At 44.7% G+C, this 25,421-nt stretch overlaps 1 protein-coding gene across 2 annotated transcripts in view; it reads right to left on the reverse strand.

The window, feature by feature from the left end:
• The window catches only part of ETV5 (ETS variant transcription factor 5), a 74,239-nt gene that overhangs the window by 43,948 nt on the left and 4,870 nt on the right, over window positions 1-25,421 (reverse strand). The window lies entirely within an intron of this gene.

Raw genomic sequence — 25,421 nt, forward strand, 5'->3', positions numbered from 1 at the left:
GGAGGGAAGCAGCTGTGAGCTGAAGTAAACAAGAGATTAGCAAAGGTGAGAATGAATTCCAGACCTAAGGTGACAACCAGGGAAAAGCCAGAAGGTAGAAGATGGAATAGAGTGGGCAAGGGAAGCAGCAAAGTCAACTGGCTCAATCATAGGAAACAGGAAAGGAAGCAGTGACGTAGTGATAGAGAAAAGTAGGTTGGGGCCAAGCGATGAGGGACTTCAAAGTTGATCAATGTGCTATCTGATCTGAGGAGTAACTAGGAGTTTACTGAGTAGGGAGTACCAATGAAGCAGAAACTGCTACCTGCTAAAACCATCTCTTCCACTTTGAGACAGTTCCAATTTTAAGGCAGTTTTTCCTTATTTCAAACCTAAGTTTGTTTCTACAACTCCCACATACAGCTCCCAATTCTGCCTTGTGGAGCCAAGCAGAACAAGTCCCTTTTTCATGAGCCAGCCCTTCAAATAGCTGAGCTGTTATGTCCTTCCTATGTCTTCTCTAGGCTAACCATTCTCAGTTCCTTCAGCTGACCCTCGGATAGCACAGGCTCCAGGCCCTCGGTCATCCTGATACCCTTCCTCTGGATGCTCCTCAGCTTATCAGTAACTGACTGTGACACTCCAGATGTGGCCAGACTGATGGAGGATGCAGAACTGCTCTCCATCCGGGCTCTATTCCTGGACCCTGTGCATCTTTCTAACGCTGTCTAAGACTGTGACTGCTTTCTTGGCTGCCAATTAAGCAGAGCTATTCAATTTATTTGGCTTGCTTTCTCCACCAAGGAGAATGACCTATACGCCGGAAATGAGAAGAAAAAACTGACTCCTTGGGCTTTAATATCTAAGACAAGTAAGATTAATAAGAAAGTACCTTACATCCTTGATGGATTCGAGTCCTGTAGCCCAAAGGAACCATTTCTTTCAGCACTAAACCAGCAGACAGGACTGCTGCGCCATTGTCAATCATAGGTGAAACACCATAGGAAAGAGGAGAGGCCCCACAAGACCAGAGAAGAATAAATGTGGCCCCAGTTTTCTATAACGGTGAGAGAGCAGAATCTGCAAACCATAAGTTGGCAAGTTTACCTTGGATTTCTGGGATAATTCTGGCTTAGATATCAAAAAGATTAATCTCTAGTAAGGGAAGAGGTGATAACAAAGAGCCAGCCAGTCTGGCTTCAGCAAGAACAGGTCATGCCAGACTAACCTTGTTTCTTTTTTTGACAGGGTTATTCAATTTGTAAAATGAGGGAATTGCAGTCCATGGAGTTCACCTAGACTTTTAAAAAGAAGTTGATAAAGTGTCCCATATTATTCATTGATGAAGATGGACAGCTAAGGACTAGTGGTACATGGTGCTAACTGTCATTACCAGCTGGGGTTGAATGATGGGACTCAACACACAGTTGTTCATTCTCATTCACTAGGGCAGACATGTTCCAGTGGGGAGGCCCAGGGAATTGTACTCAGCCCAATGCTGTGACTGGGGTCAAGGCACAGGTAGATGAAATGCTCACTTTTGTAGGTCGCAAAGCTGGGAGGGCTGGCTAATACACCGGATGATAAAGTCAGGAGAAGCTAGAGCATTGGGCTGAATCTAGTAAGATAAAATTCAATGGTGATAACCATACAGTCTTACACTGGGTTAAAAAAAAAACCAATCCCACATGTACAGGATGGGGGCAGCAGTTAATCTGAAAAACAGCTGGGGGTCTTAGGGCAAGCAGATCAAAGTGGTGGCCAAAAAACTCACTGGATGTGGGGCTGTACTGAGAGGCCCAGCTTCTCCCTCTGTCCTCTGCTCTGGTCAGGCTTCATTTGGAGCACTCTGCTCAATTCATAATTTAGGGGAGACAATGATAAGCTGGAGATCAGCCAGAGGAAGGCAACAGGTGTGACAGCAGTTCAGGTCATCATCTGAGGATCAGGTGAAGGAGTTGGGTTATTGTGTTGCAGAAGAGAAAAGTCAGGGAGGCTTTCATGGCTGCCTTTAAATATCCAGAAGACTGTGGAAGAAAGCTTCGGCTTGTTCTGTCTGACCCCCCAGGACAGAACCAGGACAAGGGGTGGAAGTTGCAACAGATTTAGGCTTGAATTCAGGAAATACTTCCCACCAATCAGAGCTGTCCAAAAGTGGTAGGTTCCTCTTCCCTGGTGGTCTTCGAGCCAAGGCTGGACAACCTGACCACTTCTTAGGGACATTACAAGGAAAAAATCCTTATGTGTATGAGTTACTTGGTGCCCCCTGGGGTCCCTTCCAACTCTCCAATTCTGTTAATCCATCATGGATTTCTAGTGGCCAATAAAGCTAGCTGCAAAACAGGACAGGAAGGTAAAACTGGAGAGCACTGCATTTGAGAACCTGGGCCACATCGACAATGCTCCAAAGCTGCCTGTGGCCTCAAGAGCCCATCTTTTTAAGACCCAGATGCTCCTAATAACTCTCTCTAGCTGTGGATCATAAACCAGCAATTCTCCAAAGATTTTTTAAAAATCAAGTTAACTCTTAGCGAGCCTGCTAAACATCCCAGATCTCTGAGTGTTGTCTAACCATAAGGAAGGATCTTAACATGGACATGGCCAACCCTTTGTGGGAGGAGGACTTTAAGGCTGACTTGGTGTTTTAACAATTCAGCTAGCAGCTGCTGTGGGGGGTGTAAAACCAACAACAACCAGCTCACAGAACGCTGCAAGACGCTGCCAGCCCAGGTTCTTTTGATCTGCTTTACTAAGAAAAGCAACGTTAAGGGGTTGACAAGTTTACTTTAATCCAACATACAAATACCATTCACTTAGTTGGGGAGGGGGAAGCCAGCACCCTGAACTTCAGAGCAAATACAAACAAATTACAAACATCAACAGTCAGAGCAAATACAATTCATAGTTACCAACATCTAAGTGCATCTGGGAGCTTGTAACAGCGGCTGGCCCAGAGTCACGAGCTTGCTGTGGCTCAGAGCTCTGAAAAAAGAAAGCCAACCCCTGGTTTTATATCTTTTTCAGGGTCAAGGGTGAGTCACACATGCGACTCACCCACGTGAACTACAATTGTCACAAAAACGTGACTTAAACTCACGTGGTCTAAAAGCCTCTGATGTCACAAACATGTCACTCAAACCCATGTAGACTACTCTTTCCCTTGAGGCCAGGATGTCGTCAAGGACTCCTAATTTAATCAAGGAAGTAAAGGCCAAACTCTTCAAGGGCACTTGGTTGAATTAAGCACAAAGAGTCCATTTTGACTGCCAATACACTTGGGCCCTACCAAGTCACATGCTTTTGTAAGCAAGACCCTCAGCTAGTCCTTACGTTCTTTAGACCACTCATCATTATGACTATCTAGAGGTGATTTGTTATAGGAAATTGTCTGCAAAGGTTGCCACGTTCCCTTTTCACCTCTGTTACTGGAGAGATCATCAGAACATACATCTACCACTCTCAGCTGGCATTTAAATCAGTGGTTGCTGTCCCTTCTCTCGCCACCTCTTTGGAGGCTTTGACACATGTATCCAGTGCCTCTAAATGATGCTCACGTATATTTCTTCTTTATATTTTTATGAGCTCACAGGAGTGTAAGGGACCTCAGAGGCCTTCTTATCCCATTCACTCATTTTTACAGATGAGTAAATTGAGGCCAGATAGGTGAAGTCAGCTGCCCAAGGCCACACAGACAGGAAGTATCAGAGGCAGAATTAAACTCAGGTCCTCTAGCTTTGGAGCCACAAGTTTCCATAGGTCCAGCAACCCTCGCCAAATTATTTCTTACATGTTATTTCCACCCCCCAAGTTCTACAAATGTTTATTAGGTGCTAGCCAAGTGGGTGACAGTGCCGGGCAAGGGGCTACAAATGCAAAGATGTAATAGCTCCTGCCCTTGAGGATCTTATATTCTGTTGGGGAATGCAACAGATACCCAGGTAAGGAAATACAAAAGCACTTGAGTGGAGAGGAAATATTCTCTTTCGACTGGGGAAATCAGTAAAGGCTCCTGCATTTGAACTAAGCCTTGAAGGACTCAAAGAGAGGAAGACGCATTCTGGGGATCGGGAGGGCCCACACAAAGGCACACAGCACGTCAGTTACTGACGTGTTTAAGAGTTCATTTACGCTGAGGGGTTGGTCTACCATCGATGATGACACCGCGTTGTTGTTGTTCAGTTGTTTCAGTCACGTCAGACTCTTCGTTGGGGTTTTCTTGGCAAAGATACTGGAATAGTTTGCCATTTCCTTCTCCAGCTCATTTGACAGATGAGGAAACTGAGGCAAGCTGGGTGAAGTGACTTGCCCAGGGTCACACAGCTAGAAGGGTCTGAGGCCAGGGTGGAATTCAAGTCATTCTGACTCCAGGTCATAATACAAATGCTGACACATTGGTCCCCTTTCATTGCTATCTGGTATCTTCCATCTCCTTTCACCTAGAAGTTCTTCTGGCTCCATTGTTATCATGACAAACTTTCTGGAGACTCATTTCCCCCTGTGCTGCTTTTCGATGTTTAATGAGGCAATATTTCTTGTAATTTTCCATCATCCTTCTCTGCAGGTTTTTAACGAGTGAGCTTGTATTATAAACCAATTCTCTGGCAATGTGCTTGTTCCTCACCAAAATTTCCTTCCCCCAACTCACTGCTTACTTCCAAAAGAGTTTCGGGGATTTATTTAATTCTCCATCGCAGTGATTAGTAGAACTAGCCAGGGGAAAATTCTAGTACACAATCTGTCTCCCAACTAGACTTTAGAGACGTTATGGAAAACTCCCAAATCAGAAGAATTCTGTGGCAAAGTCTTGAAAGCCTCACTTGGCTTTTAAATGGTAACATCTGTTTGGCATCCCCACATTTGGTTGATTATAGGATCACAGATTTAGAGCTGGAATGGACCTCAGAAGTCCTTTGGCCTAACCCCCTCATTTTGTAGATAAGAATTCTAAGGCTCAGATATTAAGTGTTTTTCATAACCCTAAAATATCTAAGTTAAGTCTACAAAAGTTATTCCAGGTGACCACTCCACTACTGTACAAAATAATGAAGTTAACTCTGCTCACAGGAAATTCAGCCTTCTACCAGAGCTGCCACCAAAATCTATTGACTGTAACCACTGAACAAACAAGTATTGGGTCTAGTGCCCCTAGGGGCAAGGTACTCCACTGAAGCTAAAATGAAAAACGAATGAGACCTGCTTCCTATCCTGAAGGAGTTTATAATCTAACAAGGGAGAGAAGGCAAATTACAAATAATCACAATACATAATACAACATAGAATGTGGCATAAAATAAAAGGAGAGTTTAGAGAATTGTGTTTATCTAAAAGATCTGCAAGAATCCCAAGGAATCAGGACACCAGACAACACTCCATTGCCCGCAGAGCTATGTTTTAAAATCATTTAAGTAAAAAGGAAAATGGCGGCTGTTGTTTTAATGTCTTTACTATGTAAGAAATTAAACATTCAATGCAAACCAATACTTCTATCCAACAAATGGCCTGGAGGTTCCAAACAGCATTTCCTGAGGCAGGAGTGGGAAGGCGCAGAGACACATTGTGATGTAAAGAAAAAATGTCTTTGAATTATGTTTGCTTTCTTTCTCTTTCCTTCCTTCTCCCTCCTTCCTTCCTGTTTTTCAGTCTGTTCATCTTTCAAAACTGAAGGGCGGAAGAGAGAGTGGCCAGACGTGCCAGTCTTGGAGTCAGTCAGGAAGCCCTGGGTTCAAGTGCTTCCTCTATGATTCCTGGCTATGTGACCCTAGGTAAGTAACTTGAATCTCTCAGCGCCCCACACAAGTTGCAGACCTGTATCAGTAGAGGACGTTCCTACACCCGGAATCCCCCACACTCAGAAAACCACAGGTCTAGACCAAAAAACAAATTCCACTAAATAAGTCTGAGGAGAGTCATCTCTATCTAGTGACAACTCCTAAATCTATGGTTGAGAAGTCAGATTATTTTGCACAGATATCCAGGTATTTGGAGGAGTGCTCTGCTCTCTTTTCCAAAAACCAAGTGGCCAGATACCAACTGAACTTGCTTTAATTATAACTTCATTTTTAAAAAAGTCAAAAAAAGCAACAAAGGGAAAGTATATTCTGGATCTGTTGGGTTAGTCACGATAGGGATCTTTGGGAGGAGATAACCCTTCCATCTTAGAACTGACTACAGAGAAGAAAAGGAGAGGCCGGCAGAGCCTCAGAGCTGTCTAAAGAAACTGAGATGGAACACAGAACTCACTGACCTACTTAGATTTCAAACAAACAAACATAGAGAGGATGGAAGCCATGGGAGGTAACTGGGGAAGAATAGAAAAGAACAGGCCTACAAGGATGATGTCAGGAATGACAAACTAAAAATCCACGAGTCAAGCTAAGGATCCTGATCAGCCAGACAGGGCCTCAGAGGGCATCTAGGCCATTTCCTTCATCTTACAGATAGAAAGTGGAGCCCAGGGAAGTTAAGTGACTTGCCCAAGGTCCATGAGGCAGTGTCAGGGGCGACGTTTGAACCCAGGTCTTCTGACTCCAAACAGCCCTACTTCCCCCATACCATGCTGCAGCAACACTTTTTTCTTTTAAACTGTATGTATCTGAAGGGCTAACATGACTCAGCCACGCAGCCTGGAATATTGTTAAAAAGACAGGCCTTAATTTCAGGGAGAAGCTTGGAGTCATTACAAGCCCTGCAGCCTCCCCCAGTTAGTGAAGCCCACTCTCCTTCTGCCCCATTCTGGGCTCAGTCACTCTCCATGGGCAGAGTTTGTTCAATTAATCAACCAACGAGCACTTACTAAGTATCACCACACCAGACACTTTGCCACATGTCAGGGACATAAAGATGACCGTGCCCGACCACCCAAAAGATGAAGAAGCCTCCCTTGCCCTCAGGGAGCGCACATTCAACTGGGAAGACAGCACACACACCTATAATCCTGGACAAAATGGAACATCAGTCTGTGATAGCTTTGTGGGGGGAGCCCCTGGCAGCTGAGGAGATCCGGCAAGGTCTGCCTGGAGGAGGGTGAGGAACTGATAACTGGGGGATCCTAAGAGGCAGAGGAGAGCAGGGCACACACTTCAGGTGTGGAGGTTAGACACTAAGCAGGAGGAGAAGGGCCGCATGGGGACCAGCGTGGCTGGGCTCAAGCATTTGCTAAGGGGCAGTAATCAAGAATAAGGCTGGAAAAATAGGTTGGATCCAAAGAAACAACTTAGACAAATATTGGCACCTGTATTTGATTCTAGAAGGGACTGTGAGCTAGCTGAGCTTACTGACAAAGGGGAGTGACATAGTCAGGCCACCAGGCTTTGGCAAGAGAGCGAGGGCTGTATGGGAAGAGACTTGAAACAGGCCCACCAACAAGGAGATCACTGTGATAGTCCAGGAGAGAGATGATGAAAGCCTGGCCTAGGTCGGTGGCCACAGGAGTGAAAAGAAAGCAGATGTGAGAAGAGCTGTGGAGGCAGAATTTAGATCTAGCACTTGACTGAATATGTGGGACGAGGGTGAGCAAGGAGTCAGTGGCCGATTGTGAGGTCACCACTTTGGGTGCCTAGGAGGATGGTGGCGTACTCGAAAGAAGAGGGCTGGAGGTTTGGGGGCAAAGATAATGGGTTTTGTTTTCATCACTGATTTTGAAAAGCCTACGGAATAACCAAATAGAAATGTCCAACAGGCAGTTGATGATGGAGACGTGGAGCTCCCAAGAAAGACTAGGGCAAGATGGATAGCTCTGGAGGTAGATGGCAAAGAGAGGGCAACTGAATTCAAGACAGTTGACTGGGAGGTAGAGGTAGAGGGAGAAAAAAACAGAGTCCAGAACAGAGCTTTAGGATACAAAGGGGAAGGAGGAATATGACGGGAAAGGAGCAGTCTGATGGGGAGGAGACTCAAGAAGGCAATGTCATGAAAATCTAGGGCGTACCCAGGAGGAAACCGTCACATCACAGAGGTCAGGAAGAGTGAAGACAATGGAGAAAAGGTCATTGGATTTTGTCAAGAGATCAACTAGGTTCAGTTGAGTGATGAGTTTGGAAGCCATTGAAGGGCCCTAAGAAGTGAGAAGACCTGAGAGGGACAAATGTAGAGAGCTTTCCCCCAAGAGTCTGGCTCTGAAAGGGAGGATTGTTGTTTGGCCTTCTACTTGAAGAGGATCAACGACATCATGATGCTGGGGTCAAGGTACAGTGTCTGACTGGCTGATCAGACCAATACAAGCTCAGAAGGCTCTGCCCCAGGTCCGGCACATAGCCCCTTCAAGCATTTGGGGTGGAGATGTCCCCAGGTTTGTGCAGCTCACGATTCCTTTTTGCTCTGTGACTCTGCTTTCCTCCTAGAGCATGGCGCCTTCTTTGATGCAGATGCACCATGCGGGAGAGTCCTGGTGTCTCCCAGCTCTCACAATCAATTTCTCAGTTTTTCAGAGAGACCTTGGGAGTGTCCTTGTACCACCTCTTCTCACCACCACTCGAGCTCACACAGAGATCGGAAAAAGCCAAAACGGAGGAGACATGTGGCACGAAACAGTCAGAGTGCATTTCTTAAGTCTGGCTAAACAGACATTTTCTATCCACCTTGTTTTCTTTGTGGGCAGGTCATAGTTTTTATCTTTTTATTATTCTATCTACAAAGATCCTATTAATCCCAGGCTGGCAGGGAGGGGTGGTAAAAGGAAAGGTCCATTACTCAAAAACAAGGACTCCCCTAGTGATAAGAGCAACGTCGGGCCACTCTACTCTTGCCAGGCTTCCTATAATCTCCCACCTCTTGTGATGATTACTTGTGCACTGATTAGTTTGCACATCAAGGTAGAATCTCTAGCTGTCTTGGGATCCCTTTCTAAGTAGCACCTGGGAAAAAGGAAGTCAACATACCCACCTCAGAAGCAATGTGGTTATTTTAAAACAGGAGGAGTGAACAAGCTAGTTGGTCCATTTAGAGACATGCTCATTCCTCCTGTTGACAATGTGGTGCCCGCCCTTAGTCCAAGCCTCATTGACAAGCTGCTGCCTCAGCCCCAGGCCAAGTCTGCCAGCAAGCTTCCCTTTGTCATGAATCAAAGCCAGAGGAGAGGTCTTTTAAGACGAGAGACAGTTTAATTCAAGGGGAAATTTGTTAACCTTGAATCTAAACACTTGTCTTTGGTACTTTGCATCCCCCAAGTTTCACTTTGCCCTAGAGTCCCACATACAGCATCACTTACGCACCCAAGTACTAAAGGATTTGGGCTGCAGAAAAGGCTAATTCTTTTTGTCTGTATGTTTTACTTGCCTTTGAAAACTCGGTCCCTCTTTTTCCTTCCCTGCGGTGAGTGGCCCTCAATCATTCAACCAGTCAGATTCTCCCTGGAAGCAAGTGTTAGGGTGGATGCTGGACAGAAACTAGCTTCCTGCTTCTCCAGTCTAGCAGAGTCTCCATCATTTATGCTCTGTGACTACACTAGGCCTCTGGGCTTTGGACAACAAGTTCCAAGAAACACCTACAACGAAAGACCAAAATCCCAGAGCTAGATACTTCCGTACTATTCTAGAAGTGTGGTCCTGAGTGGGCCATGAGATAGACATGACAGGAGTGAGTCCCAAGCTTCTGTCCCCCTCCTGCCTCAAACCCCTTTAGACGGTGTGATATTTTTAGTTGGAACATGACAGTTACCCATTCCTTTACGTTAACATGGGGGTGGGATAGAGGAAGAGAACAACTATGTAAAGGTAAGTGGAGGAAGCAGATGTAGGTGTCTAGAAATGAAGAGGGAAAAAATACTGGTAAGTGAAAGAGATGTCTTCCTGATGAGGACATAGCACAGCTTGCCTGGATCTTGGAGTCCTTGTGTCTAAAATGAAGAGGTTTATCCAGATCCAACTCGGATAGAAACAGGACCGCAAAACCGTACTAAGGATCCCTGCAGGCCACATAAAGACTTAGAACATACGAACATGGCTTATGTTCTATTGTATTTTAATTTATTTTGTTAACTATTTCCCAATTACATTTCAATCTGGAGGCTGGAGGAAGTGGTGTAGCCTGCATTGTAGCTGGTAGGCAGTGCGTTCAACACCTCTGGTTTAGAAGGTGACACTCATTCCTCCCTGTCCCCCAGCAGCAGTACCCTCCTCGTGGGGAAGAGTCTGCCCTTCTCCCCACCTATCCTGGTTCTTGTCCTGACCAAAGAACTGGGGCCATCCAAGACAGGCTATTAAACTTTTAATGTCTGGGGGTCTTGATAAAAGTCCCTCTCTGCTAGCCAGATAGGAATCTGGAAGATTGAACCTGGGAAATGCCTAATGGTTTTCATCGTGGGACTTGAGTTCTCATCCTGGTTCTTCCCTCTACTACCTTTGTGACCTTGAGCAAGGCGATGAAACTTCTGGGGACTCAATTTCCTCATGTAGTAGAGAACACTGGACTTGAGTCAGGTAGACTCAGGTTCCAATCTCACCTCACACACTTTCTAGCTGTGACTTTAGTCATTTAGCTGCTTTATGCCTCAGTTTCCTCCCTGATAAAATGAGGAGCAAATGGCCTTTAAGGTCCCTTCCAGCTCTAAATGGATGAAGTGATGAAAATTCTAAGACCCAGGTTAGGGCCATGGCAGCGTGAGAGTACACAGGTTTAAGTGGACTTGCAGTTAGACCTGGGTCAGCATCCCTGCTCTACCACTCATTAGCTAAGCAAGCTTGGGCCACCATTCAGCTTTTCCAAGACCCAGTTTTCCTTTTAGTAAAATGGGGCTAATCTTGGAACTTCCTGCCTCATCGGATTTATTGCAGGATCACACTGCAAGTCTTAACATGTAACAGAAAAGTGAGTGCTTTCTAAACATGCTCTTTACTCATTGAAGGTTTCCAGTTGGCAAAAGCCACGTGTCAGTGGTAAACAGCTCATCAAGCCTTTGAAATGTGGTCACCACACGCTACGCTGCCTTGGGAAGCAAATAAAGACACAGGGTCTACGTGGGGGATAACAGGCCAGTAGTTTCTTCTCTCTTTCATTCTGCACGAAAGGGCCTACAGGCATTCCATGGGTGGGCTTCATAGTAGGCAGCTTTCCCTAAATCTTCAAGGTAGGTGCCACGCTCCACACAGACAGCTACGTAGGAACAGTAACTGACGCTCCTCAAGGGTTTAAGTGTTTCAAAGTGCTTTATGTATGTATCTAAAGGCAGTCTAACCCCTTAAAGGAGGGACAGGTTTGAATAAAATGAATATGACTTTAAATGCCAGTCGGGAAAAGTCTCAGCCGTGGAAATGGCTGCCATTAAACAATCTCAGGCCACAAGCACATTGCTCTATCATTCACCCATCCTTGCTGAGCACACGCGCCCACAGCGCTTGTGAAGGACCATGAAGAGCAAGGGGGAGGGGCTGCCTGACTTGGGGTATCAAGGTGCTCTGATAGAGAGCTCGCTCTCTGCTGTGGCACTCCAAAGCCAGGAGGATTGCTTCGATGCCTTTTGAATTTCCAAACAAAACATCACAGGGCATGCACAAACTTGTTTGGATGGTTAACACTGACTCTGCCTGGCAACAGTTTCCAAAAATAAAGCTTTGAAATTTTACCAAATTTAGTGAGGGAGCAGAAGTTCTAAAAACAGAACTGCTGCAGGTTTGGGGAATATGTCGCTTCCTTGAGTTCCTGCTCTAACTAGACTCTTCCAAATGTGAATCTGTAAAACAATATCGGGAGTATCAGTAAGAACTGTCAGATCATTAGAGCGCATTGTGCTGACATTTTCAACTTTTAAAAACTTCCCATGAAATTTCAATAGTTTTCCCCAGATGTTCCATTTCTCAAACATCGACCATCTCCTCCTAGCAGTCGGCCAGCTCTTTGTGCCCATGCGGCACAGCCATTTTGTAAAAGATGAAGGAAACAGCGTGGAAGGAGAAGGGCAAGACAATGTGCCAACAGCTAACTAGGTTCCAGGGACACTATTTGAAAATGTCCGCATTCAATTTTAAAAATACATTTTAAAACAGCCAATAAGGAAGGAATTCTGTCTTAGCTCCCAGTTACACTTTTAAGGACTTCCTATATGGGAAGCTGTGTGGTTTTTCTATGGATCAATGTATTGGTCTTGGGGTTGCCTGTCCCAGGCCAGCTCATGCACTGAAATGCTCCAAAAACGAGGCTCACTGTACAGACAAAGGCGACATTAAGTCAGGAGGTGATGTAGCTAACTATAGCTGGCAGAATGGTTTCAGTGCCATTGTATGCCATCCCCTCTACAACCCTGCAGATTTCAGAGAGATTTCCAAACACAAAACCTGATTTCTAAGTTAGGAAAATAAATGAACGGCAACAGGAGACAAGATTTCTTTTTACCCCAATGAACTAATATATCACTTGGGTGACTTCATTTAACTGCATTCTTCCACCATTGTGGTATTTTTCTTATCATAGCTTAGACTTCAGTCATGTTAAGGCACTGTCACGGCTGAGATGCTTTTGTTCTCAAACACCTCTGTGATGACAGGTCTTTGGGTGACTCCAATCTTTACTCCTAAAATGGTGGCTGATGTTAGAGGTGCCTAGGCTTACTGTGGTTTGGTATGACACTCAGAAAAACAGAGGCTCAGGGTTCCTCTAATGTTTCCTTAGAGATTTATTTGGGGGAGTTACAGGATTTCACTAGGCCTTGGTTAAGGGTTATGGCAGTGAAAGAAGGTGATCTGACAGAGAGTAAGGTAGACAACAGGATTAGGGCAGGGGGAGTATGAAAAGATCAAGGGGAGGCTGAGCCTGAACAAGATGGTGGCACTCAAGTCATAAAGCTAGTTCCTAAGTAAAGGTTAGAAACAGAGCCCAGCATTCCTGGGCTCCAAGGTGGCAGGTAAATTGCAGAACAGAGGCCAAAATAAATTGGTGGAGCGGGGCTCCTCACTGGGAGCTTCTTACACTGAAGCAATCTCAGATTAGGACGAAAGATGTCTTTATGTAGCGAGTGCCTAGCTGTTCCCCACTCTTCCCCGTCTAGCAGAGTCCCAGGGTGGGTGTGGGTTGTGGCAAAAGATGCAGGGACCCCTATGAGAATCAGAACCAGAACCAAGGTCATGGTTTTTACCTTAAAGAAACTTCCAACTTCTGGGCCTCTGATACAGACCCTCAAACATTTAATGAATACATTTGCCTCCCTGTTCTTTGACATCCTAAAATGGCTTCTCTTGTGGTCCTGGTGGTCCCTACCCTAGGGCAGGCAGTCAGAGCTGGAGGCCCTGAAAGTTCTGGCTTAAACCTAGAAAGAAATGAGTTCTGGTAGGTCTCCTTTTAAACCACATACTGTACTCTACTTTTCCCAGGCTGTTTCCAGGAGGACATGCTTTCCCTACAGAGGAGGCCACATCTGCAGAGTAACACAGTCATGGGTCAGGCTCTAATTCCCATTTCGATAATCACTTCCCACCTTTATAAGGAGATTTGATTGTCCCAACAACCTGGGGCAGCGGCAGGCAAAGACGAGCAGATCTAAATTAAACACAGGAAAGCCTTAGAGAAAGCCTCCATGGTGGTGTTACCATGTCAAGTTGTCACCAAGTCTCCATGTCACCACGATGGTGACAATATCTAGAGCTGAAGCTTCTTCAGAAGGGCCAGCTTTGGTTCTGTCTTTGTATCTCCAGAGCTGAGCACACAATAGGTACTTAATAAATGGTGAGTGTGTAATATAAATGTGGAATTCTATAGAAGGTATACATAGACATACTACAGCTATGAAAGCTTAAGACTTTTCGGTCCCTCTATCAATCCACATTCTTATACACACACATATTTAGTCATTTTTCAGTTGTGTACAACCCTTCACGACCCCATTTGAGGTTTTTTTGGCAAAGATCCTGGAGTAGTTTGCCATTTCCTTCTCTAGCTCATTTTACAGATGAGGAAACTGAGGCAAACAGGGTTAAGTGACTGCCCCAGGGTCACACAGCCAGTAAGTGTCTGCTATGAACTCCAGGCCTGGCACACTATTCATTGTGCCACCTAGCCGCTCCTATATTTGTGTGTGTGTGTGTGTGTGTGTGTGTGTGTGTGTCACATACACACTTATACAGAGACAGAAGAATGCCTGAGAAGAGAAACAAAGTCAGTTTGAGTTTGACGTGTCTACAGTTAGAATAAATTTGTGTTTTAAGTTTTCTTTTGAAAAAGGAATATGACACTCAAATACTCTGGAAATTGTCTTTTCCAATATACTCATTTTGTGACCTTGAGAAAAGGCTTGTCTGCCTCCTGGTCCAACAGGACAGAGACAGATGTCTGCAAAGCTTTCCCAAGTACACGGCTGAAAAGTGTTTATGTAAGCTTAAGTCTCTCTCTCTCTCTCTCTCTCTCTCTCTCTCTCTCTCTCTCTCTCTCTCCCCTTTTGAGGATGGAAAAATATCAGCATCTTTTGCCCCATCTGATAGCTAGCATTACCTCCTGAGGTTTCAGACTCTTGACACCCAAGGATAAAACGGCCAGGACTGCTCTTTTTTCTAATGAGGAAGGGAAGATATTCTTGCTTAAGACCAATTTAACATGGGAGAAAAATTTCAGAAAACAAAAGGCCTGATTTGGTCATGTACCTTGGGGCACAAAAGTAGACGGACAGGGCCTTCCTAGCGGGGAGGAGTTAGGATTAAGGACACAGAACAGAGCTCACTGACCTTGGCACTGTTTCCTGGGTGGGTTTCATCCACCCAAGATTGCACCATTAAAAGATCTTGACCGAATGCCCCCAGGGAGGAGGGTATTTCCCAATAGCAATGGGCTACAGAGGTTCTAGAATATTCAAGTCGATCACACCACACAGGGCACATCATACATGTTATTCTGCTGAACCCAACAGCAAAGAGAAAAACCACTGGGCTTGCAAGTGAGAAGGTCAGGGTTCAAGTGCCAGCCCTAACACTTACCAGCCCTGTATGTGAGCAGGAGCAAGGCATCTATTTGCCTTGATGAGTTTCTTCATGTACAGGATGAGGACAGCACCTGTGATGCCCCTCTTATTAAGTCAATAACAACCACCACCACAACCACAACTCACTCTATCCTTTTCTGGCAAGTCTAGCACTCTGCAATGTCTGGAGAAGGGTTTTCACATCAGCTGGACCTCATGAATAGATGAGGGCTGTAGAAATCATTACCACCATTTCACAGATGAAGAAACTAAGGCTCCACCAGGTAGTGTTTGCAGTGGGATTGGCAGCCAGGTGCACCATGACTCCTTCCCACAGCTCTTCTCCCACTGTACCACCCTGCGATGAGATATTGCTATGAAGAGGAGGCTGTCTGGTGCCCATCCATCCCAGTGAGGCAGCAGACGGCGTGCCTTCCGGTGACCAATCTGCTCCTCCAGAGGACCTGAATTCTAGAATTCGGCCTCTAGCACTCCCAAGGCTACTGCAGCTCTGCTGGTCTGGTGTTATTCTGATAGCCACAGAGGCTGCGCTGCTTCTAGTGTCTTCCTGAGATTTCTTTTTGGGAACTGAAGCACCTCACTAGGCCCTGGATAAGGGTTTTAGCAGAGATGGGGAAAAAGATGTAGAAAGGTCACTGTTTGGTAAGTGGATCACAGATTTACAAGAAAGGATCTCAGACCCCATTTAGGCCAATCCACTCATTTTACAAAGAACAGAGGACCAGAAAGGTGAAATCCTGGCCAAGGTCACACACATAGTAAATAGCACTGCTGGAATTGGAAGCCAAGCCCTCTGCCACACTCTGGGCTCTTGGATGGAGTGGGTGAAAACATTTGAGAAAGCTGGGCCTGAAGGCTCACACCTGGGTATTTTGCACAGTGGTACAAACTGCTGAAATGGGGAAGTTGGGTCCAACTGGAAAAGAACGAAGGAAAACATGGACATCAAAGGCTGGGTGGTGCGGACAGTGGGCGGCAGTGTCTGAGGATGGCCAGAGAGGTTGGCCAGGAGAGGAGAGGCAGAGGGCAACACTTGGCATGAGAGAGTAGACTCCCTGAGAAGGTACAATTTGCCATTCAATCTCCAATAAGAGAAGAGTCTTTCCCCTTTGTAGAGGCATTGCCATGGAGACACAGAAACTTTCCCCGGAATGGAGGGGGGGCTGACCAGGGAGCAGCCATGGTTCCCCTCAGCCCCTTCAGGCCTCCTCTGAGTCCCGGCGAGCCCAGCCTGGCTGAGCAACAGCAGCAGGAAAGCCAGAAGAGCAGGATTCTGGAGCCCATCCAGCTGCCAATCACAAGCAGATTTCTTTCTAACAGTCTCTGTGTTGTTCAAGTTGGTTGTTTTTCCACAAGCAGCACAATGGGGTCTGGTTATTCATTGAAAAAGTCTGCAAGTGGGCACCGCCCTCCATTCACAACCAATTTGGAATGCTCCCCTCCCCTGGGGAAGGGGGGGCCTCCACACAGCAGTCCAAGAAATGGGAAATGACACAAGATCATAACAGAGACCAGCTGTCGGCAAAGGGAAGCTCACACTGCATGCAGCGTTTATGTAAGAAACTCAAACACTGCAGGAATGGCCTGCTCTGCTCCCCAGGATGCAGCCCGGCCCCAGGACTTGCTGAAATCAAGAATGATTGGGCAAGGCAGCTCTGAGGGAGCTCCGGAAGTGCCCTCTGGCAAAAGGAAGAGGGTCAAAGAAAAACCAACTTGTGCAGCTTTGTTCAAAAAAAGTTGTTTAAATCTGACTGCTGGCTACCAGCAGAGAGAAACATTCTTCAGAGATCTGGTCCTTGTGCCCAAGGCTGGTCCAGCCTGAGGCCTGCTTTCTGTGAAGGGCCTTCTCTGTAGTTAGCACTGTCCCCCCACAATCCTTTGGCTCGCTGGAACAGGTTGCAGCAGGGTCCATTCACCAAAGTTCCTACAGGACAGGTTCCCAGCAGTCCCTGCTTACTAGATGCTACTGAGTCATTCATTGGGAGACTCACATTCTCCAAGTGCCCATCCACAGCAATTCAAAAACAGCTCCTCTCTGAACTTCAGAATGAAGGGAGGGAGCCTGAAATATGGCCCCCAATTTGGGGCTGTGAATGGCAACTTTGACACGGCCTTACAGTTCAGGACAAACAATTGTTCTGGCTTCTAAGACAATTCTCACAAGCCAGAATCCTTCCAGAAGTGAGGACAGGTGACCAGCCGGTCTGGTAACCAAGTGTCCAGAGAGATGAGGTGATTTCATCAATATCCAATCTAGCTGTTGGTTCTTACTTCAAATGCTGTTTCTTTATGGTGTCTTGGATGCACCTTTCTGTCTTGGCCCACCTGCCATCAAGGTTCTGGTCCACTGGTCCTGACTGCCCTAGGAGTGACCCTGTCCCTCCAAATATACCTCTAATGTTCCCAACACAATAGCTCTCTGGGATAGTCTGTGTCTCTGACCAAACCTTCCCCAGTCAACAGCCCCCAGATGGCCTCAGGATCTACACCAAATTCTGGTTGGCCAACCACAGCAATCCTTGCCCTGTACCTCCAGCCCCACCACTTTTAGGTCTCCTCCTTTTTGCCTACAGCCCTCAACCTTCATGTCTGGGATCCTCCCTCAAAGTCTTTATTTCAGATTCTCTTCTCCTTAACCAAACTATTCATTTATCGTAGTTTACACCTTCCACAATGAGTCAGTCATTCTTTCCTGAAAGGTATAGCTGTGGCTGGTCCACATACACCAACATAGCTGCCTCCTCCATATGTCTATCTGTAATTATGGCCATAGGGTGAACTATGGAAACATATATATGGCCACGTGTCAACATACACACAGATAGGCCGGCTCAGCTTGTTGCTCCACTAAGATGCTCACCTTTGGAGAGGCCTGACAACCACCGAGACACGTTCAAAGTATTGTACTGAAAATGCCAGTCACAGACCAGCAACCAGGACCCTGTCAATGAACTGAAGGAGTTCACAAAATGAAATTTTCTAAACGCAACTGAAACTGGTCCTGGCATCAGCATTACTGGCACTCACCCACAAGATGGGAGCTGCTCTCCCCAGATGCCAATTGGAAAATCATTTTGTGCCAGGGTACAGATGGGGACTCTAAGTGCCTCAAGGGCATACTGTGCGTGTGGAAGGGCGCTGTGCTATAAGCTTCTCTACCTGGGGGTTATTCACTACCATTAAAAGTGGAAAAAAGTGTTGAGTGAATGGTCTCACTACAGAAAGGTTAACCAAAAAACTTCAACATATTACAGGGACTGGAATCAAGAAAATAGTAAGGTGGCAAGGAAGAGAGCAAGACGCTGCCACTGGCAGAGATTTTCTGTGGCCAGACCACAGGACCCCATCCTCAACTGCTTTCCTTCTGAATGGTGTGAAAAATAAGCAATGTCACGACCAGGGGAGAAAGGTAAACTGTGAACTGAGACGGAATCCTGTGCCTTTGGCACCTGCACAAGTGACCCAAATGCCCACTTCCCTTTCCTAAGAGCCCCTCCGCCCCAAAACAGGGAGGTTTGGAAGAAGGCCACTGGATTCTGGTACAGGAGTAAGAAAAAAGATAGTCTTGAACAGAATCCTCTTACCTTTCTTGTTTCTACTAAGACAAATGAACTAGAATTTGAACACACAGTTTTGCTAAAGAGCTGACTTGGTTAGGAAAGGAGGAACTCTGACTCTAGAAACTAGGAACTAAAAGCCCACCAGACTAACAAAAATGAGAAAAACAAAGAATGTCAATGGTTGGCCAACAGTAATGGCAGCATTTCATAAGGAGAGAGCACCAAGATAAAAGATCATCTTTGCTTCTGGCTCCCTGGTCCTCTTTCCTTAGCTTTTCTTTCCTTTCTCCTCTCCTCTCTCTCTTTAATCCTATGGAAAAGCATTTGTTTTTGAGAGTGAACTACTCTTGTTTAAATGATGGACATTCTCCCCATCTCCCCGAATCTTCCAGTAGCAAAGGCCTTGAGGGTGGTCTCTTCAGATAAAGCAAGAAACAAGTCTAATGTGTGCCTCCCACGTACAAGAGCAAATTCAAAATGATCAGAATTCTTGGCGGAAAGGCATTGTATCACGGCACAAATCCCCTAGCTACTATAGAACTCTAACCAGTTGGTAGAAAGTAAACTGAGATTCCAAAAGGGTTAAAAAACCCTGCTTTACATTTCAGAATTCACACCACAACAAACCTGTCCCATTCCTTCTACCATTCCTGTTTTACTGAACAATGTTTAGGCCTAATGGTTTGTCAACTAGCCTGCCTGCAGCAAGTTACTTGGAATTCTGGTCATTTCCAGTTGCTCCCTGAGATTCAGTTCTGAGAAAAATGGATTACCTAGATTTAAAACTGTGGTCCAAATTAAATGCTTTACCGATGCCTCTACAAAAGCCAATAACTCAACATTCAGATGGAGCGCTAAGATTGATGAGGCACAATCCTCACGACATCCCGTGAAGTTGGCAGCCTGAGTCTCATGGTCTCCGTTTTGCAAATGAGAAAATTTAAGCCGAGTTTCAGTAACCTTCCCAGAACCACAAAGCTCCTTGGTTTCCTGATTACTGGTCCAGTAACATATTATTAGATGCTGCCTACAGCAAGTGATCATTTAATCTTCCTTTTCGAAACTCAACCTTTATTTGAAACCCCCACGTAACATTCAACGACTTTATAGAAGGTTGAGAAGCAAAATAATAATAATTTTTAAATCCTCATTAAAAATTACAGTCACACCTTTCCTTTCTCAACAATCAAATCTAGCAAGTCTCTTGAGTATCAAAGGGGTTGATTAAGAAATAATCCACATTTATCTCTCAGCTTGAGATTTACAAGGCATTTACTGTGTAACAATCCCAGGAGATCATCTCCATTTCACAGATCAGGAACCAGAGAGGTAGAGAATCAGAGCTGTGGTGTGAGTCCCAGCCCCTGAATCCAAGTCTAGCTAGTACCCTTTTCTCTGTCTCAGACAACTTCTCATCTTGGGACACTAGCTAATCCTCTAAGCACCCAAGCGAAGTCACCTCAGTCTCCATCTCACTCAGTGAAAACTGCGTAGGAGCCTACAGATCTGTGGGCTGCCCTGAGTCTGGGCTCTGTGGTTTCATAGATAGTAATAATGTACCAAAACACAAGCGATTTTTCTTTTCAAGTAACTTGAAGATACTTTCCATGTCAATTTAAAAAGCTTTTCTTTGAAGTATGGAGATGAAATGATTATATTTCACATTTCCACAGTATTTAAGGTTTTACACAATTCTTTCTTTCCAACATTTCTATGTTATGTGAGTGAAAAGAGTATTACAGGAATATTTACAGTAGAAACTGAGGCTCACAGGTGAAGTACTATGTTCCTGATCACACAGCTAATGAGCTAGGATCAAAGCCAGGTACCCCAGCCCCACGTCCAGAGACGTTCTTCCCTGATCCGTCACTACGGGGCATAGACCAGATGACCCTGGGTTTTTCAGGATGTTTGTGGATCACACACTCTGGCAACGCCCATGAAGCACAAAGGTTTTGAGTAGAAGTCTGGTGTTGGGCTGTGCCAAATTTCTGGAATTCAAGGAGCCGCCCAAGTGGACAGGGACTCACCACTAGAAAGAGCTGCAGCAACAACTCAAGAAACTGGTATGCTAAAGTATGGAAGGGCTGCAATCTGACTCAGTGAAGGGAATATCCACACTTATGAAATTATGGGTCTTTTGACATATTCAGTATGTAAGTCAAAATTTCCCTATTCCACAGGTATAGAATTGTAGCCATAGAGAAGTTAGATAATTTCCTTAAGATTACAAAATAAACCAAGCTTTGAACTATTATGGTGATTTAGGCCTCTTTGCTTTTCAAGTCTTAAGATACACTCTAGACTAGGGACTCTCATCTAGGTCTCTATCCAGGTACACGAAACAACTAAAGAGAATCACAGATATCTTCGGGGGCTATATAGAGCCTATTCTCTGGCAGTCTGCAAACTAATTTGTTTTTAACAGCATTTCCTTCTCTTCCCCCTTTAAGATTATCATTTTACAGAAGAAAAGAACCTCTGCATTGGGAAGGGCACCAGAGGTCATTCAGGCCAACTCAACTCTTTTCTCCTAAAGAATTTCTCACGAAATCTATGAAGATTTTGACAGCGGGTACATCACTGACCCTTTCTGGATCTATACAATTATGAGATAAAAGGTCTTTTCCATCTAACAGCCCATAATTTAGAGACCAGGACCTGGGTGACAAGAAATAGTGATATTCAACAGAAATCACTGATGGGTCATTAATGTCTGTAGGAAGTAATAACATTGGTGGGGGACATGTTTACCAGGAGAATTAGATTTCTTGGATTTAGGTGGGAAAATACCAGAGGAAACACAAAAGGGCATCTTCACTGGAATTTTTAAGAATTAAACTTTGATTTCTATAAGCCATAATTAAGCAGACTATGGAAAAATATCCTATCAAGAAGCGAGTTAAAGGCATAGAAACACATGTATTCTAACTAGGTATTATTTGGAGATTGATGATTTATGTTTTCATAATAAAATGTTTCCTTATTGGTTAATTTTCCTACTTTTTTGGTGAATTAATAAATGCACTATGGTTGTTAGCAATGACAAATCAGATAAAGAACAGTTAAAAACTCCCATCTTTCTATAATTGCAGCACTGGTGATTGTGTAGAGGGATTTAATTGACACTGTAAAATATAGCACTTATGACCAACCGCAGTCAGGTTTCATTAAACTTGAATGAGGCCCTCCCTCACCTCTGGCAAAATCATGTGATCTTCCAGAAGCTGACTCAAGAGGAGCAACAAAAACACAGTTTAGGCTTTCAGAGAAAAGCCAGCCTGTGGGCCAGGCTTTTGTGTTTCTGCACTGCTAATGTAAATTGTAATCAAAGTGAATACTGAAAAATAATAAAGGATCTAGAGGGCTAATGTATACTTTTGCTTAACCCCTAGGCAAATATATACCCCCTCAGCTGTCCTACTCTTTAGCCCAATTCTTAGAAATGAGCTAGAGAAGTGCACATTATAGGAAAGGGGTCTTCATGTTCGTGGCAAAATTCTAGAATGGACTATTAAAGAGACCATTTGTCTGCATGTAGAGAGGAAAATGGTGATCTCTATGAACCAACATGGGTTCATTAATAACAAGTTAAGACAAATTAGGCTCATTTCCTTTCGGGCTCCTTAACTACCCAGAGAAATGTTGAGCACAGGCCACCCAGATTTGATGAAAGCATCTGCCAGATGACCTCATGATAGGATGGTGGCCAAAAGAGTGAACAGTCAGGCAGACTTGGGACTGCTGAAATAACAAACTCCAAAAGTGTTCATTAAGCGCCCAATTTAAAGCACTTGGCCATCTACAGCCAACCTACCCTCCCTGGTAAAATTCCCCCTCAAGCATATGGCTTTCCAGTTACAGTAGCCACCTTGCTATTCTCAGCCATGCCAATCCATCTCCCACCTCTGTGCCTCTGCATAGGCTGTCTCCCCCCCCCCCCACCCCAGTCTTTTTTCTCTTTCCACCTCTTGGGACTCATAGCTTTCTTCAAGCCTCAGCTCAAGTATCATACACAAAGAGGCCTTTCATTATTATTCCAGTTTTTGGCACCCCTCACTCTGGAAATTACTTCCTTTTTTATTTTTAATAGTCAATACACACTTACTAAGCACCTACCATGTGCCAGGCACTGTACTAAGTACTAGGTATAGAAATAAGAAGGCAGTCTCTGCCCTCAGGGAGCTACCAATCTAGGGGAAGGCAATACACAATATTTATTAACTAAAGACTTTTAATTTTGCATTTATTTCTCTGTGTAAACACTGCTCCCTCTATCCCTGCCCCCAAATATAAATTCCGGGAGGGGAGAATTATTTCATTTTTTTCTTCATATTCTGTGTTAGCACAGTGCCTGATAGATAGTAGGCACATAATAAATGCCCTGTTAAACTGAATTGAAACTGAATATCCTATGCAAGGAGGTATGTCTAGTGGGAAGCTACGAAGAGTTCCGTCCTTAAGTCTATCCTGTACAACATTCCCACTCACCTTGGATTTAAATGAAGAAAGGTGGTACATGCTTACTAGGTCCACAGATGTTGGGAAGGGTAGCTAATGTGTTGGATGACAGGATGTTGGGATCTGAGGACATCTTAGTAGGCTGGGATGTTGGGCCAAATATAATGATGGGAAACAGGGATAAATGAAAAACTTTGCACTTGGATTCAAAGTACCAATTGTACCAATGAAGTATGGGAGAGACATCACTAGGAAGGTGTCCATTTAAAAAAGATCTGAGGGATTTTGTAGACTACAATACAAATCTAGCATCTAAGTAGGGGTTCTTAAGCTGAGGCCTATGAATGTTTTTTTTTTAATTCTGATTTCAATATAATAGGTTTCCTTTGTAATCCTATGTATTTTACTTTATTTTAAAAACATGATTCTAAGAAGGGGCCCATATACTTCACCAGACTGCTGTCAAGACCTTTAAAAGGTGAAGAACCCCTGATCTAGAAGGAAGGAGGTCACAGTGCCACTGCACACTGCCCAGACCCAGAGGACTGTGTCTAGATGAATAAACTGTCAAGCTGGAGTACAAATGAGATGGTGAAGAGACCAGAAATTCTGCCATATAAGGATCAGATACTGGGGAATGGATAGAGGCAGCGTGAGAAGATTTGGGGCTGGGATGTAGAAAGAGAAGGTCTTGGACCAATAACTGAAAATTCTAGGGATGCCAATTTTAGTGTAGTATCAAAAGAAATTCCTAGTAATTAGAGCTGTCCACAAATGGATGGACTGCTCGAGGCTCCCATCAAAGGTCTCCAAGGAGAGGCAAAGAGACCACTTTTTGAGAATGTTACAGTGGGATTTGTGTTTGATAGTGGATGGTCAACCTCAAAGGTTTCCTTCAACTCTATGATCCTATACAAAGGGTTACCTACTACTTAGCCATAAGCACCATGCTATACTCAGGAGATTATCCTACTTAAAAACTAGAGAGAAAATCGAATCATTCAAAAGCTACATAAAAATGCTTCACTAACAGGAAAGCTGCCGTCCAAAGCTCTTGCATTTAGGGTAAGGTATCTAAGTGATTAAAACTTATTAATCAAATCTGCAATTCCAAAGAATCAAAACTGAATGATTTCTTCACTGCAATGTTATTTGTTGCTCACTTGTGTCCAACTCATGATCCCATTTGGGGTTTTCTTGGCAAAGATACTGGAGTGGTTTGTCATTGCCTTCTCCAGTTTCTTTTACAGGTGAGGAAACTGAGGCAAACTGGGTAAAGTGACTTGCCCAGGGTCACACAGCCAGTGAATAGCTGAGGCCAGATTGGAACTCCAGATGAGTCTTCCTGATTCCAGGCCAGGAACTCTATCTGCTGCAGTGCCACCTAGCGCCTTTCACTGTAATAGAAACTCATAAATATGTCTCCAAATAGAAAATGGGAGTGTGCTAGCAACCACCTGAAAATCTATTTCCCTCTGCTCCCAAATGTGAAGTTAATTCAAAGCCAGTCCTCTCACTTCTCCTTATAACTCTCTAGGTTATAAAGAAACACAGTGTCATGAAGGCATTTCAAAGAGCCTCTGCCAAAAGAAAAAAAAAGCCACCTCCCACATAGTCAGTAGTCGGGAAGGGCTGGGCCACATCACCAACACAGAACAAAGTTGGACTACAAATCCCCTGCCTTTCATCTTGGAAGAAAACAGAAAATTGGAGTTGTCTTTAGCCATTTAGTGGCAAACTTCCCAATCACTTTAAAGCAATCAAAGAGCAATAATTAACACATATTTACTTTAATAGAGCAAGCTGTGACCAAGCTAAGGAAGCCATTCACCTATGGGCTGGCTTTATTTCCTTTTCAAGTTTCATGGCAATGTGCCTTCGAGATGAGGCCTGTTATTAAGGAATATTTCACTGGTACCTCTGTCCTAACAATTAGCAATTCAGAATATCCCTCCTGAGGGCCTGCCCCAGAGAGGCTGCCTCTGGGTGAGAAGTGTGTGCACGTGCGCACACACACACACATACTCCCTGGCCCTTTGATCAGAAACAATCCCAAACTGTGAACAGTTTCCTGGGGAGAGAGGGAGAAATTATATCTCTGCCTGGCTCAGGTGTTTGCTATCACAAATGATGACTAAGAGCCATGATTTTCTCCATGATGCAACTCTCCAGAGGGGCACCATTTTCTTCCATTTTCTCTTAGCCGTGTTCACTTGCTGGTGACTAATGCTCTCTCGAGCAGCTCTGCACTGCTCAGATTTCATCAGCAAGCTCTGTCCTTGACGGCCTCTTGGCCTGTAAAAGCTACCAAACCTGTTGAGGGCAGCAGTGAAAAACCAGGGCCAAAGGAAGCAGCTCATTGTGGACACCAAGAGCTGCCTTGTGTTTTCACCATTACCTTTCACTGCCTCTGAAGTAATGAGCAATTAATGTTCATTTTAAGGAAAAAAAACCTGTCTGCAAATGAGAAAACTGGAGAGCCCTGCATTTGGCAGAGCAAGGGCAGCAGGGTTAGAAGCAAATGC

This window comes from Trichosurus vulpecula, chromosome 7 (genome assembly GCF_011100635.1).
Source record: "Trichosurus vulpecula isolate mTriVul1 chromosome 7, mTriVul1.pri, whole genome shotgun sequence".
NCBI classification, from domain to species: Eukaryota; Metazoa; Chordata; class Mammalia; order Diprotodontia; family Phalangeridae; genus Trichosurus; species Trichosurus vulpecula.